The 14,541-nt window shown below is 40.6% G+C and overlaps 1 protein-coding gene across 12 annotated transcripts in view; it reads right to left on the bottom strand.

Moving 5' to 3' along the window:
• TMEM144 (transmembrane protein 144) overlaps window positions 1–14,512 on the bottom strand; it is a 72,912-nt gene extending 58,400 nt beyond the window's left edge. For 5 of the 12 annotated variants that reach the window (XR_013351106.1, XR_013351107.1, XR_013351108.1 and 2 more), the window contains exon 1: window positions 14,354–14,512. The gene's annotated coding sequence lies outside the window, so the exon portion shown is untranslated. Of the gene's footprint in view, window positions 1–2,947; window positions 3,104–3,228; window positions 3,420–10,865; window positions 10,975–14,353 lie in introns of those variants that run through there. The other 7 variants (XR_013351115.1, XR_013351109.1, XM_077846502.1 and 4 more) reach the window with 5 other exon arrangements.
• Between the last annotated feature and the right edge of the window lie 29 nt (window positions 14,513–14,541).

Here is a 14,541-nt window from a genome sequence, read left to right as displayed (position 1 = left end):
CATGAGAAAAAAAAATAATACAAAAGGACTCTCTTTTATTACAAGAGATAATCAGAGTCTTTCCACAATACCATTGTGAAACCATATTTTGCACATTGACCCTTTGGTTCGCTTCACTTCCTTAAGCCTTCTGGAATGGAAGATAATCAACCCAGTCTTTTTTTTTTTTCCCTCCAGATTTAATGTTGGGTGATGACTTCTTGGGGACATCTGAAATCACCTTTCCTTGTTACCTTATTTTACAATGATATTCACTTTAAAGGTGTTTGGGGGAGCCTGGGTGGCTCAGTCGGTTAAGTGCCCGACTCTTGGTTTCAGCTCATGTCATGATCTCAGGGTCATGAGATTGAGCCCTGAGTCAGGCTCCACGCTCACTGGGGAAGGTTTGAGATTTTCTCTCTCCCTCCCCCTCTGCTCCTCCCTGCCAGGCGCTCTCTCTCTCTCTCTCTCTCTCTCTCTCTCAAATAAATAAATCATAAAAAAAGGTGTTTCATTTTTCCATGTATTGTTTCTTAGGTTTTCTTGTTGAGAATATTAAATATAGGACTACCTACAATATATATTCTTTGGCATTGTTATGGATAATTTAACTGAAAATAGGGATAACTTCAGAATTGCTCAATAAATCTTAGTAAGAAAAAACACCTATTTGAAATTGTATGTGCTGTCTTGAAATAAACCACAAACCAATGTCTGTAAGACAATATCCTCCTTGGGGACGTAGGTGAGAAAGAGACACTGAGACGTATAGAAACACTAACACAATAACACTACTCCAATAAAAATAATAGTCTTACTGTGGTGCCACGTTTAGCCCTGCAGTTGCTTACATGGACTATTGCTCAAGAGTCAGGCAGGTGGACTGCTGCTAAGGTATCAGGACCGGATTAGGCCAGAGGGGCGGGAGTTACCTGGGGAGGATTCACGGGACCAAGAAGATTTGGTTGATAGCTAAGAAATCGTTTTTTTTTTCTATTTTAATTAAAATAAGCAAAGTGAAATAAGCACACTGATAAGAGAAGGCCTAACCCTCAGAAGTGACAGATTTTTTTAGTGAAAAGATGGCTTTCTTAAAGACTGTTGACAGCCCTAAACTTACTTTCATTCCAACTGAAGTACTAATTTGAAGTGCCAATCAGAGGGCATAAACAGCATTTTGACTGCTGCATGAACATTATCAGTGTTAATTTACTTAAAGCTATTGGTGCAAATAAGTGAAATGTATTGCCCACAACTCTGGTACGTTTCAGAAAGCGAGGGATCTAGTTTGCACAGCGGGCTGGCGGGTGGGCAATATGCCCGGTCTTTAAGGAAGAACCCGCCTCTCTAAGTCAATAAAAAATAAGATTTATATGAAAAGGTAAGGCCAGATGGCTTTTAGCACGTTACTTCAATCCTATTGTAGTGCAGACCTGTTGAATGAACAAGTCTCAAACCATTTCCGAACAAAAAATAGTTTTTAAATGTTTGCTTTCCAGTGTCCTCTGAGATTTTTTTAAACCACATTCATTTGTATTTTAATACTTATTTATTAAGTAAATGTTTTTTATTCTCGATTTTGCCTGTCACTGTGAGCTTCTATGGAGGGTCTTTTTTTGTTTTGTTTTTGGTTAGTAGTTGGCACGTTCTGGTCACTAAGGCTCGTTCTACTGCAGCCAAGATTTCACTTTTAGTTTCGCGCTAATTTCCTCCACGCTCCCTCCCGGCGAGCTCCGCCCGCCTCTTGGGTACAGTTGGCAGCGCTGGACTCCTGACTTCTGAGCTTTGGTTTTTCCTTTTAAGCATCAGCGTGTTCTGGAAAATCACGAGAGGCTCCGCCGCAAAGCCCCCGGGTCCCCCGCAGGTGCTGGTACTGGGCCCCCGGGTCCCCCAGGAGCTCGTACTCGGCCCCAGGGTCCCCCGCAGGGGCTCCTCCTGAGCCCCCGGGTCCCCACAGATGCTCCTCCTCGCCCCGGGTCCCCGCAGATGCTCCTCCTGAGCCTCCGGGTCCCCGCAGGTGCTTCTCCTGATTCCCCGGGTCCCCCGCAGGTGCTCCTCCTCGCCCCGGGTCCCCGCAGGTGCTCCTCCTGAGCCCCCGGGTTCCCCGCAGGTGCTCCTCCTCGCCCGGGTCCCCGCAGGTGCTCCTCCTCGCCCCGGGTCCCCGCAGGTGCTCCTCCTCGCCCCGGGTCCCCCGCAGGTGCTCCTCCTCGCCCCGGGTCCCCCGCAGGTGCTCCTCCTCGCCCCGGGTCCCCGCAGGTGCTCCTCCTCGCCCTGGGTCCCCCGCAGGTGCTCCTCCTCGCCCCGGGTCCCCCGCAGGTGCTCCTCCTCGCCCCGGGTCCCCGCAGGTGCTCCTCCTGAGCCCCCGGGTCCCCTCAGGTGCTCCTCCTGATCCCCCAGGTCCCCGCAGGTGCTCCTCCTCGCCCCGGGTCCCCCGCAGGTGCTCCTCCTCGCCCCGGGTCCCCGCAGGTGCTCCTCCTGAGCCCCCGGGTCCCCCGCAGGTGCTCCTCCTCGCCCCGGGTCCCCCGCAGGTGCTCCTCCTCGCCCCGGATCCCCGCAGGTGCTCCTCCTGAGCCCCCGGGTCCCCACAGGTGCTCCTCCTCGCCCCGGGTCCCCCGCAGGTGCTCCTCCTCGCCCCGGGTCCCCGCAGGTGCTCCTCCTGAGCCCCCGGGTCCCCCGCAGGTGCTCCTCCTCGCCCCGGGTCCCCCGCAGGTGCTCCTCCTCGCCCCGGGTCCCCGCAGGTGCTCCTCCTGAGCCCCCGGGTCCCCTCAGGTGCTCCTCCTGATCCCCCAGGTCCCCGCAGGTGCTCCTCCTCGCCCCGGGTCCCCCGCAGGTGCTCCTCCTCGCCCCGGGTCCCCGCAGGTGCTCCTCCTGAGCCCCCGGGTCCCCCGCAGGTGCTCCTCCTCGCCCCGGGTCCCCCGCAGGTGCTCCTCCTCTCCCGGGTCCCCGCAGGTGCTCGTACTCTACTCACCGCGCCGCGGCTCCGCACCGCGCCCAGGAGGCCGCTCGGTCCCCGCCCGTGTGCCCCGCCGCCGGCGCCGCCCGCCGCCTTCCCCCGCGAGGACAGCCACCTGGCCCGGGGCTCGAGCAGGGCGACCCCGAGGTCTGCGGCGTGGCGCCGCCCCGTCGCGGGGACGAGCACAGCGGGCGCTGAGGGGCTGTAACCCGGAGGCCCTAACCCGGGAGGCCGGGGCGGCCCAGGGCGCCAGGTGCGCCGGCGCCTCCCTCCCTCGCCTTGGCCCGGAGACTCACGTGACTCCCGCGGGCGCCCTCAGGCCGTTTGTCAATCAGCCTGGAAAGGCCTCTGGGCCTTTGTAGAGACGGTTGCTCCTGCTGGGGAGCCCTGTGCCCCGCACCCTCTACAAGTCAAGGGGCCGGGTAGGAGTCCTGTTGTTCACGGTGACACAGGAGGCTGAGGCATCTCACACAATCGCAAAGGCTATCTAAAATGGAATTTGTTGTGGCTATCAAGAAATTCATCTGAACCACTAACCCCCCGTGACATCACAAGATTTCCCCTGCAATCACTAAGGCTTCCTAAATGCGCCCAAATCGGTTTTTTCCACCTCTATATTTATCTAATAGGTATTGAGTACCACGTGAGGCCGTGTGTTCCAGGCCTCTCAGACTTGATTGCATGTTACCTTCACAGACGGGGTTTGGTTTTGTTTAGTTTTTGAAATACTAATATCTCTGGAGATGTGGCTTAGGAATCCGTTTCTCCTCCAGGTGATTCTAATGTGAAGCCAGTCTCGAGAATCACATTCTAGATCAAGGGTCAAGTTTTATTCCTGGGAAGAATTACCCGGAGAATGAGTTAAAAATCCAGGTGCCTGATATCTTGATTTCGATTTTGAGAAACATTGCCTTAGTCTTCCACTGTGAGATATGTAACATATGGCTATTTGAATTCAAATTAGAATAAAAATTCAGGAGTTCACTTGTACTGGACACTTTTTAAGGGCTCAGTAGCCGCATGTTTAGATTACAGAACATTTCTATCACTGCAGACAGTTCTGTTGGACAACACTTTCTGGACTCAAGAGCCCTGAGAGTGCAGCAGGGTAACCTATAGGGAGTCCTAGCTTCATATATATTCCAGAATGGCAAGGGACAAGGGACACAGAGACAAACAAATAAATTTAGAAAAGGGGAAGTGCCGGGTTCGGTCCTAGTCTAAGAGATCAAGGAAGGCCTCTCTGAGGAAGTGACATTTAGCAGAAACAATTTAGTAGTTGGTAATGACTGCAGAGTTACAAGAGGGAGAAAGCATAAAGACTGCTCAGAGATGAGGTGTCCTGGAAGGAAGTCCTGCTTTAAACATTACTCATATGCATAAACAATAATGTAAGAAGCAAGGGTGCCTGGGTGGCTCAGTTGGTTAAGCAGCTGATTCTGGATTTTGGCTCAGGTCATGATCTCAGGGTTGTGAAATTGAGCCCCACCTCTGGCTCCATGCTGAGTGTGAAGCCTGCTGGGGATTGTGTGTGCATGTGTGTGTGTGTGTCTCCCCCCATCCCTTCCTGCTCATATTTTTTCCCTCCCTAAAAAATAATAAATAAAAAATAAATAAAATATATAAAAAAACCCAATAGTGTAAGAAGCAGATGGGAAGGAAAAGTATCATGTTATTTAAAGAATTAAGGAAGCTAAGGATTTTCACCCAAGGGAAGAAGTTAATTCGGCACTTCAGTAAAATTTTGAGGAAACAAGTTGCCCTTTTGTCACAATCTGTCTCTCCTCCCAGAATCCAACCCAGAATTGTTTCACTTCATGATTACAAGAGACTTCAATAATCCATGTGTTCATTCTTGCTTTAGTTTCACATTGGGAAATCGAGACTCACATTATTGTGAATTTCCTAAAATCTTAAAGTGAATTGGGGGCTGAGTCAGGATTGGGGACATTTATTATAGGATGTCCCAGGTCCAGTGCTTTTCACATCATGCCACAAATGCCACTCAAACATGGATGATTCTCTGCTTAATTTAAACTCTCCTTTTTTCAAGTTGTTTCATATGCCTTAATGTCAAAACATAAAGACTTGTATTGGAAGAGGCACTAGAAGATCCAGATTAACTTCATATACTAGCCATTTATCTCTGGAAAAATCATTAAATTTCTCTAAACCTGTTTCTTTCATATGTTATTATTGACATAATAAGATCTGGGGACCTCCCCTTTTTTCGTGGTCAAAAGATAAAATGTATAACAAATATTATTAGGATTCTGGTTTCTGCTCTGGCATTTGAAGATCTTGGGAGTTATCCCTCCTGTCATCAGGATAAGAAGAAAGCTGAACACACTGAAAATCAGCAACTCTTCTTAGGTCCACCAGATAGTTGAGACTCCAGGTAAATCACCTCCCTGAAAACTGCAGGGGTAGGTGAATGCAGAAGATCATACCTTATGACCACTAGAGCCAGTAATGGGCAGGGGACTCTTCAACAGTAATGGTGAGGACCTAGTGTCAGGGGAGCACGCATACTTTGAATTTACTTTCAGGAGCTCAGCTAAGTTCTCACAGTGACGATCAAAGAAAAATTTCTCTTGCTTCTGGAAAGGGGAGGGAAAAAGTAACCATTATGAAACATGCTCAGAGTCTTCTGTTCTCTGAAATAAAGAGAACTTTCTAGGTAAAGAGATGCTTTCTAGGTAAGCATCTTTATCAGAGCTTTACCAGACTGGGAATTGGAAGAAGAGCAATTGAGTGATTTGAGCCCCTTCTAGCTTACTTGTCTCTCATGAGGGGAGGGGGGAAAAAGGGTTAGGAAACTCCTCAGCAGGTTTACAGTCCAGGGATCCTGGCTCACTAAAAATGGAGATTTACTCGTTAGAGTATAGAGTGCTTCCACTCCTCAATATCTTATGACCATATTTAAAGTGTTCCAACAATAACAGTGGATTACAACTGAGAGAGCTGCAAGACACAGACGCTGTTTAAGAAGGAGTTTCCAAGAAAACCCAAAGACAAAAGAGGAGAAAGAAGGAAGGACATTAGGCGAACTTGAAATCTGTGACGCCTTACTGCTATAGCAAATATTAAACACAGCCTAAGTTCTGGTGAGATAAAAAGAAAATCTCACACTAAAGGCCTGTTTGCAACAGTGCCTATTATTTGACACGTAATATCTGGCTTGTAAAAAAAATTACAAGGCATAATAAAAGGCAAGAACAAACACAGTCTAAAGAGATAAAGCAAGCCTCAGAACCAGATTCAGATATGGTTTTGGAATTATCAGACTTTGGATTTAAAATGCTTATTATTAATATGCTAAGAACTCTATTGGAAAAAATTAACATACAAGAAAAAATGATGTATTACGTGAGAGACAAAAACTTTAAGAATCAAAAGAAAATGTTAGAAAACAAAACACTGCAACTGAAATGAAGAATGCTTTTTTTTTATAGCTGAGAAATAATCAGTGATCTTGAAGATATGTCAATAGAAACTTTGCAAATGTAAATGTAAAGAAAACAATGGAAAAAACACAACAGAATATCTAAAACCTATGGGGAAAAAAAGTGTAACATAAAGGTAGTGAGAACAACAGAAGGAAAAAGAGAAAGGAAGAAAAGTATCTGAGGTAATAATGGCTGAGGTTTCCTCAAAATTAATGACAAATGATATCAGATCACAGATCCAGGAAGCTCAAGCACTAAACAGGATAAAAACAGAAAATATCGACATGTGGGCATATCCTATTCAAATAGCAGAAAATCAGACAAACTAAAAATAGTGAAAGAACCAGAGGGGGGCAAAAAGCACTTTATCTATGGAGGAGTAAGGATTCGAATTTTATCAGACTTTTCTTCAGAAACCATGCAAGCAAAAAGAGACTATATGAAATACTTTATATTGAAAGAAAAGTCCACCATTTTAGACAACTGAATTAAGTATAATTATTCTTTTAAAAGTGAAGAGAAAATAAAGACTTTCTCAGACAAAAACTGGGTGGAGTTTTTTTTTTTTCTTTTTTAACCAATAGACCTATCTTGGAAGAAGGGTTAAAAGAAGTTTTTCATAGAGAAGGAAACAAATGTAGTTCAGAAAGTTGGATCAAGATGAAGAAATGAAGAACTTTAGAAAAACAATAAATGGAGGCAAAGTAAGATCTTTTATTTTTCATTCCTAATTGATCTAATTGATAGCTTCAAAATAATAATAGCAACAATGTATTAGATGGCTATTATAGATTATATGGTTATATAACTTATAGCATAAATGAAATAAATGACAGCAATATCAGAAGGGACAGGAGAACAGAACTGGGAATAGTCTACTATCAAGTACTTGCACTGTCTGTGAAGAGGTATGGTGTTATTTGAAAGTGGATTTAGATTGGTTGCAAATGTACACTCTAAACTCGAGGGAAATTCCTTAAAAAATGATAAAAAGAAGTGTAGCTGATACACCAAGAGAGAAGAGAAAGTGGAATCATGCTTAATTGAAACCAGAGGAAGTAGAGGAAATTCCTTAAAAAATGATAAAAAGAAGTGTAGCTGATACACCAAGAGAGAAGAGAAAGTGGAATCATGCTTAATTGAAACCAGAGGAAGTAGAGGAAAAATAAAGGTGAAGACAAAAGAAACAAAGAACTGGACAACAAATAGGAAACAACATATGGTAAGAGTATCCAGCTTTATCAATAATCATTTTAAATGTGAGTGACTTAAATACACCAATTAAAAGATAGAGCAAATAAAATACAGAACCCAGATACATGCTGTTTACAGGAAATCTACTTTAATTATAAAGACACGGATTAAAATGAATGGAGAAAGATATATCATGCTAGCACTAATCAAAATGAAGCTAGGAATAGCTATTTTAATTTCAGACAAAGACTTCAGAACAAGGAAATTATCAGGAACAAAGAGGCATAACATAATGATAAAGAAGTTGACTCTCCAAGAAGACATGACGAGAAGAGGTAAGACCTATGCACATCACAGCAGAGTGTCAATACATTAGGCAAAACCAGTTAAAATTGCAAGAAGTCAACACAAATTCACTGTTGTAGTTGGAGTTTTCAACACCCCTGCATTAGTAATCGACAGATCCAGCGGGCAAAAAATCAGTAAGGATATAGTTGAACTGAATAGCACTATCATCATCTGGATCTAATTGACAGTTATGTAATATTTCATCCAACCACAGGAGACTACACATTCTCCTCAAGCTCACATAGAGCACTGACCACAATAGACCACATTCTGGGCTATTTAATACATTTTGACAAATTTAAAAGAATAAATATCATAGAAAGTATGCTCTCAGACCACAATGAAGTTACACTGGAAATAAATTACAGAGAGATGGCTGGAAAATCCCAAAATATTGGAATATAAACAACACACCTAAATAAGTCATGGATCAAAGGAAAGCTCTCAAAATGGAATATACTTCAAACTAAATGAAAATGAAAACACTATTTATGAAATTTATGAGATGAAGTGAAATCAGTGCTTAGAGGGAAACTTATAGAATTCACACATCAGAAGAGAAAGCTTTGGAATTAATAATCTAAGTATATACAATAGGAAACTAGAAACAGAAGAACAAATAAAATCCAGAGTAAGGAGAATTAAAAATAAGGTTGGAGTAGAACTCAATAAAATTGAAAACCAGAAATCAGAAAACCAATGAAACAAAAATTTGGTTATTTGAAGAGATACATTAGTAAACCTCTAGCTAGGCTAGTTTAAAAAAAGAAAGAAGACACTAATTACTATTATTATAAATGAAAAAGATGCATCACTACTAATCCCCTGGATGTTAATAGAATAATGAATATTATGAACACCCCCACCCCCACACATTTGGTAACCTAGATGAACTAGACCAATTCCTTGAAAAACACAATCTGCCAAATTCACTCAAGGAGAAATAGATAATCTGAATAAGCCTATATCTATATCTAATATATCTATTAAAGAACTTGTATCAATAATTCGTAGCCTTCTAAACCAGATGAGTTGACTGGCGAATCATATATTTAAAGAACTCATACTAATTATCTATGATCTTGTTCAGAAAACTGCAACAGAAACACTTCCTAACTCATCCTGTGAAGCCAGCATTATCCTAGTACTAGATGAGAAAATTATAAGAAAGGAAAATTCTGTAATTTGTCTCATAGTTCCATAGATGCAAAAATCTTCAACAAAACATTAGCAAATATAAGCCAACAATGTATAAAAACGAATTATATGACATGACCAAATGGGATTTATCTCAGCTATGTAAAATTGGTTCAACAATCAAAATCAGTTTCTGTAATCTATCATATCAGCAGATTAAAAAGGAAAAGTCACATGATCCTACCAATAGATGCAGCAAAACCATTTGACAAAGTCCAGTACATTCATGGTAAAAATACTCAACACACCAGGAACAGACAGGGAACTTCCTCAACTTGATAAAGAACATCCTCAAAAAACCTACAGCAAACATATATAATGGTGAGAAATTTAGATCTTTCCCGTTAAGATCAGGAGCAAGAGAAGGATGATTGCTCTCACTACTGCTTTTTAACATTAAGTCCTAAACTAATATGACTAACTAATAACTAACTACATAACTAACTAAGCCCTAACTAATATAATTAACATTAAAGTCCTAACTAACATAGTAAGACAGGAAAAAGAAATAAAAGCTAACAGATTGGGAAGGAAGAAATAAAACTGCCTTTGTTCAAAATGATATGACTGTATATATAGAAAATTCTTAAGAATCGCCAAAAAATTCCTGGAACCAATAAACACCAATAGTTGCAGGATACAAGGTTAATATAGAAAAGTCAATTGTTTTCCTGTATACCAACAATGAACAATAAAATTTATAATTAAAAACAATTCCATTTACATTAACACTCAGTAAAATAAAAAATGGTATAAACCTAACAAAATCCATGCAAGATCTATAGGAGAAAAAGGACAAAATTCTGATGAGTAAAATCAGAGAAGACCTATTTCCATGTTCATGAATAGAGGACTTAGTAATGTTAAGATGTCACTTCTTTCCAACTTGGTCGATCAATTCAATGCAATCCGAATAAAAATCCTTGCAAGTTATTTTGTGAACATTGACAAATTGATTCTAAAATTTATATAGAAAGGCAAAATACCCAGAATAACCAATATAATACTGATGAGGAACAAAGTTGGAGAGATGACACTAACCAACTTTAAGGCTTAGTATCAAGTATTGTGATGAAAACAATATGGTAAGAATGAAACAATAGACGCGTGGATTAATGGAACAGAATAGAGAGCCGAGGAAATAGATTCCCACATATATAATCATCTGTTCTTTGACAAAGGACAAAGGCAATTCAGTGGAGAAAATACAGGCTTTTCAACAAATGGTGCTGGAATAGTTAGACATCCGTGTGCAAGACAATGCTAGATGCAGACCTTCCACTTCTCACAAAAATTAATATATACCATAAACCTAAATGTAAAGCACAAAAGTTAAAAGCTTGCAGAAGATAACATAAGACAAAATCTAGGTGAACCTGGGATTCTGATGAGCTTTCATAAACAACACTAAAAGCACAATTAATGAAGTAAACAATAGATGAATTGAACTTATTAAAATTAAAGAAACTTCTGCTCTGCAAGATATTAAAAAAAATGAAAAGGCAACCTTCATACAGGAGAACATATTTGCAAAATACATACCTGATAAACAACTTCCATCCAAATATATTTAAAAGACTCTTAAAACTCAACAACACAACTTGAAAAGCAGACTAAAGATTGGAACAGATGTCTCACTAAAGAAGATGCAAAAATGACAAATAATGATATGAAAAAATGCTCAAAATAATGTATCATTAGGCAATTGCAAATTAAATTGCAGTTTAAAATCATTGTATACTTACTGGAATAGCTAAAATCCAAAATTCTGACAATATCCCCTGATGGTATGTATGGCTGTGGAGCAACCAAAACTCTTATTTCTTGTTGGTGGGAACGCAAATGGTGTGGTTCCTTTGGAAGACAGTTTAACAGTTTCTTAAAAACTAAACATAGTCTTACCATATTATCTAGCAATCAAGTTTCTAGGTATTTGCCCAAATGAATTAAAACTTATGCCTACACAAATGTTTATAGCAGCTTTATTCATAACTGCTAAAACTTAGAAGCATCTGGGGTATCTCTCACTCGGTGAGTGGATAGACAAAACATAGTATATCGTACAATGCAATATTATATAAAAATAAAGAGAAATGAACTATAAAATTACAAAAAGACATGAGGAATTTTAAATGCATATTGCTAAGTGAAAAAAGCCAATCTGAAAAAAAAAAAGACACACTATATGATTCCAACTGTAGACATTCTGGGAAAAGCAAGACTATGGAAACAGAAAAAGGTCTGTGTTTATAAGGAGTTCAAGGAAAGGAGGGGATGGATGAATATGTGAAGCACAGGGATTGTAAGGGGAGTAAAACTATTCCATATGATACTCTAATGTGGGTATTTGACCGTGTACATTTGTCAGAACCCAAGGAACTGTACAACCTAAAGAGTGAGGCCTACTATAAACTCTGGGCTTTAGTTCATAGTAATGTATCAATGTTGGCTCATCAATTGTAATGATGCAACACATCATTAATGGGCAATGATATGCACTAATGCGACATGTTATCAATAGGGGAAGTGTGAGAGGGGAGAGAATCAGTCTACGAAAACTCTGTCCTATCTGCTCATTTTTTTTCTATAAATCTGAAACTGTTCTAAAAATAAAATCTACAAAAATATTATTATTTTGAGCCTGTGACTATTTTATAGCAGTTACACTCTTTTCTCAGTCAGGTAAACCATACCAACTACATCAAATTTAATATATATATATATATTTAAATATATGATAGATGGGGATCCCTGGGTGGCGCAGCGGTTTAGCTCCTGCCTTTGGCCCAGGGCGCGATCCTGGAGACCAGGGATCTAATCCCACATCGGGCTCCCGGTGCTTGGAGCCTACTTCTCCCTCTGCCTGTGTCTCTGCCTCTCTCTCTCTCTGTGTGTGACTATCATAAATAAATAAAAAAATTAAAAAAATATATATGATAGATGTACTTATATATTTTGATATATTTTGTGTCTTTTCAACCATTCACTAAATGAGTACTTATAAAGTGAGACATCTACTGTCAAGTACTATTTTATTCTTTTCTATAGAATCAAAACCAATGTTTTCCATATATAATCTCTGAACTCCTATTTACCATTTGTCACACCCCTATGTTATATGTATGGATATAACAGCTTTAAAAAAATCTCGTTTATTTTCTCTCCTTCCCCTAGTTGCTAAGTGATCCTAGAGGATCCTACAGAATGTGTGTGCTCCTGCTCCCCATTTTGAGGATCTATCTATATAATGAGAAATTATGAATCGTGTGAAGGCAGAAAAAAAATCTTCTGATTCATCAAATAGTGTAATCATGTACTTTAGTGTTTAAAAGAGCTCTTCTGGGGCGCCTGGGTGGCTCAGTTGGTAAGCATCTGCTTTTGGTTCAGGTCAGTACCTCTGGGTCCTGGAACCAAGTTTCTACATCAGATTCCCTGCTTAGCGGTGAGCCTGCTTTTCCCCTCTCCCTCTTCCTCTTTGTCTCTCTCTCTCTCAAATAAATAAAAAAAAATCTTAAAAAATATATAAAAGAGCTCATCCTGAGTTCTTTGGAAAAGAAGGAATCAATTTAACACAAATAATTTCAAGAAGAGTTGTATTATATAATGAAAGCAACCAACATTTTCTAAGAATAATTTGAAATTGGGTAAAATATACTACGGTACTGAGAATTGATGACTTAATGTTGAAATAAATATTCTTGTCTTGATTCACAGCATATATACCAGTAAAATATTTTAGAATAAAGTTTAATTGATGGATGATAAAACTATTACCTTATGTTGACTTTTTATTTTTTTTATTTTTTTTTAATTTTTTTATTTATTTATGATAGTCACACACAGAGAGAGAGAGAGAGGCAGAGACACAGGCAGAGGGAGAAGCAGGCTCCATGCACCGGGAACCCGATGTGGGATTCGATCCCGGGTCTCCGGGATCGCGCCCTGGGCCAAAAGCAGGCACCAAACCGCTGCGCCACCCAGGGATCCCTATGTTGACTTTTTAAAAAAGGGTTCACAAAAAAGTTAAAGCTTTGTTCCTTAAAAAGTTCACATTTCTATATGTGTACTAAACCAATGATGGTTTTAATCTCCTGTTCTGAGTTTAAGAAAACACAAACACTATTTACTTGTTTTTATTTATATTAATTTCATAATGTCTTTGGAACTTGTATAATGAGAACATACAATGAAATAATAAGAATAAAGGATTAAAAACAGGGAACTTGAAAGAATGAGAAAAAAATCAAGAGGAAACAAAAGGTACAGACCCCGAGGACTCATATAATTACTATAATTTCATTTCAATTTTGATCTGAGTTTCACAAGGAAAAAGGCAAACAGTTGGTTAGAAAAGTTTACCATTTAACTGCATTTTTTGTGTGAAACAAAAAAGAAAGAAGAGCCTTTTCTAGCAGTAAATTTTAGAAGCAGCTTTATAAAGTTGGAGTGGGTTGCAAAAGGTCTATGTTTGAAGCCTTTTTAAAGTTACTATTAGTTGGGTATTCTTACAGCCTTCACATTCATATACTCATTGAACAAATCTTTACGGAATACGTACTATAATAAATCAGGCACTGCCCTAGGCATTGGAAGTAGACAAAAATTGCTGCATCAGCTCAGCTTTCGCCTTAATAAGGCGAGCCAGATAATAAGCAATATGCTAGGAAAAAAAAAAAACAAAAATAGAAAAAGGAAGGGATAATGGAGACTGTGTGTGGGTGTGGGTGTAGGTAGGGAAACTGCATTTTTGGAAGGGTAGCCAGGAAAGGCCTCATCCAGAGAGGGACATTTGAGTAAAGACCTGAAAGAGGTGGGGGAGACGGGAGGAAATGGTGGTTAGAGGTCCTGAGGCATATTTGAGGAAGGCAGGGAGGTCACTCGAGCTGGAGCTAAGGTGAGAAGAGAGTGGTGGGAGATGGAGTTGGAGAGGTAATGGAAGATGTCAGTCATCGAGAGGACTTTGGCTTTTTCTCTGAGGAAAACCAAGAGCCACTAAAGTATTTTGATCACAGGAGGTGCACTAGTTATCTACTTCTGCACAGCAAGTTCTCCTGGCTTAAGAACACCATGTATTATCTCTTACAGTCTCTGTGAGTCAAAAATTCAGGAGCACCTTGGGCAGACTCCCACTGATTCCCTCATAAAGTTGCAGTCAGATGTTGGCTGAGGTTCCAGTTAAGATCTAAAGATGTGATTGGGCCTAGAAGCTCTACATCCAAGTTGCCTTACTCACACGACTGTCAAGTTGGGTCTAGCTGAAGACCTCAGTTCCTCTTCACACGGGCTTTGCCATGGGACTGCTTGAATGTTCTCATGACATGGTGCAGCTTTTCCCAGGGTGAGAAATTAAAAAAGGTAGAAGTGTCATTGTCCTTTATGAAGTAGTTTCTGAAGTCACACACCATTGCTTCTGCAGTATTC

The sequence above is a fragment of the Canis aureus genome, chromosome 13 (assembly GCF_053574225.1).
Source record: "Canis aureus isolate CA01 chromosome 13, VMU_Caureus_v.1.0, whole genome shotgun sequence".
In the NCBI taxonomy this organism is placed as follows: Eukaryota; Metazoa; Chordata; class Mammalia; order Carnivora; family Canidae; genus Canis; species Canis aureus.
Note: the sequence above shows the minus strand (reverse complement) of the source record. Positions and strands in the feature narration are given on the sequence as shown.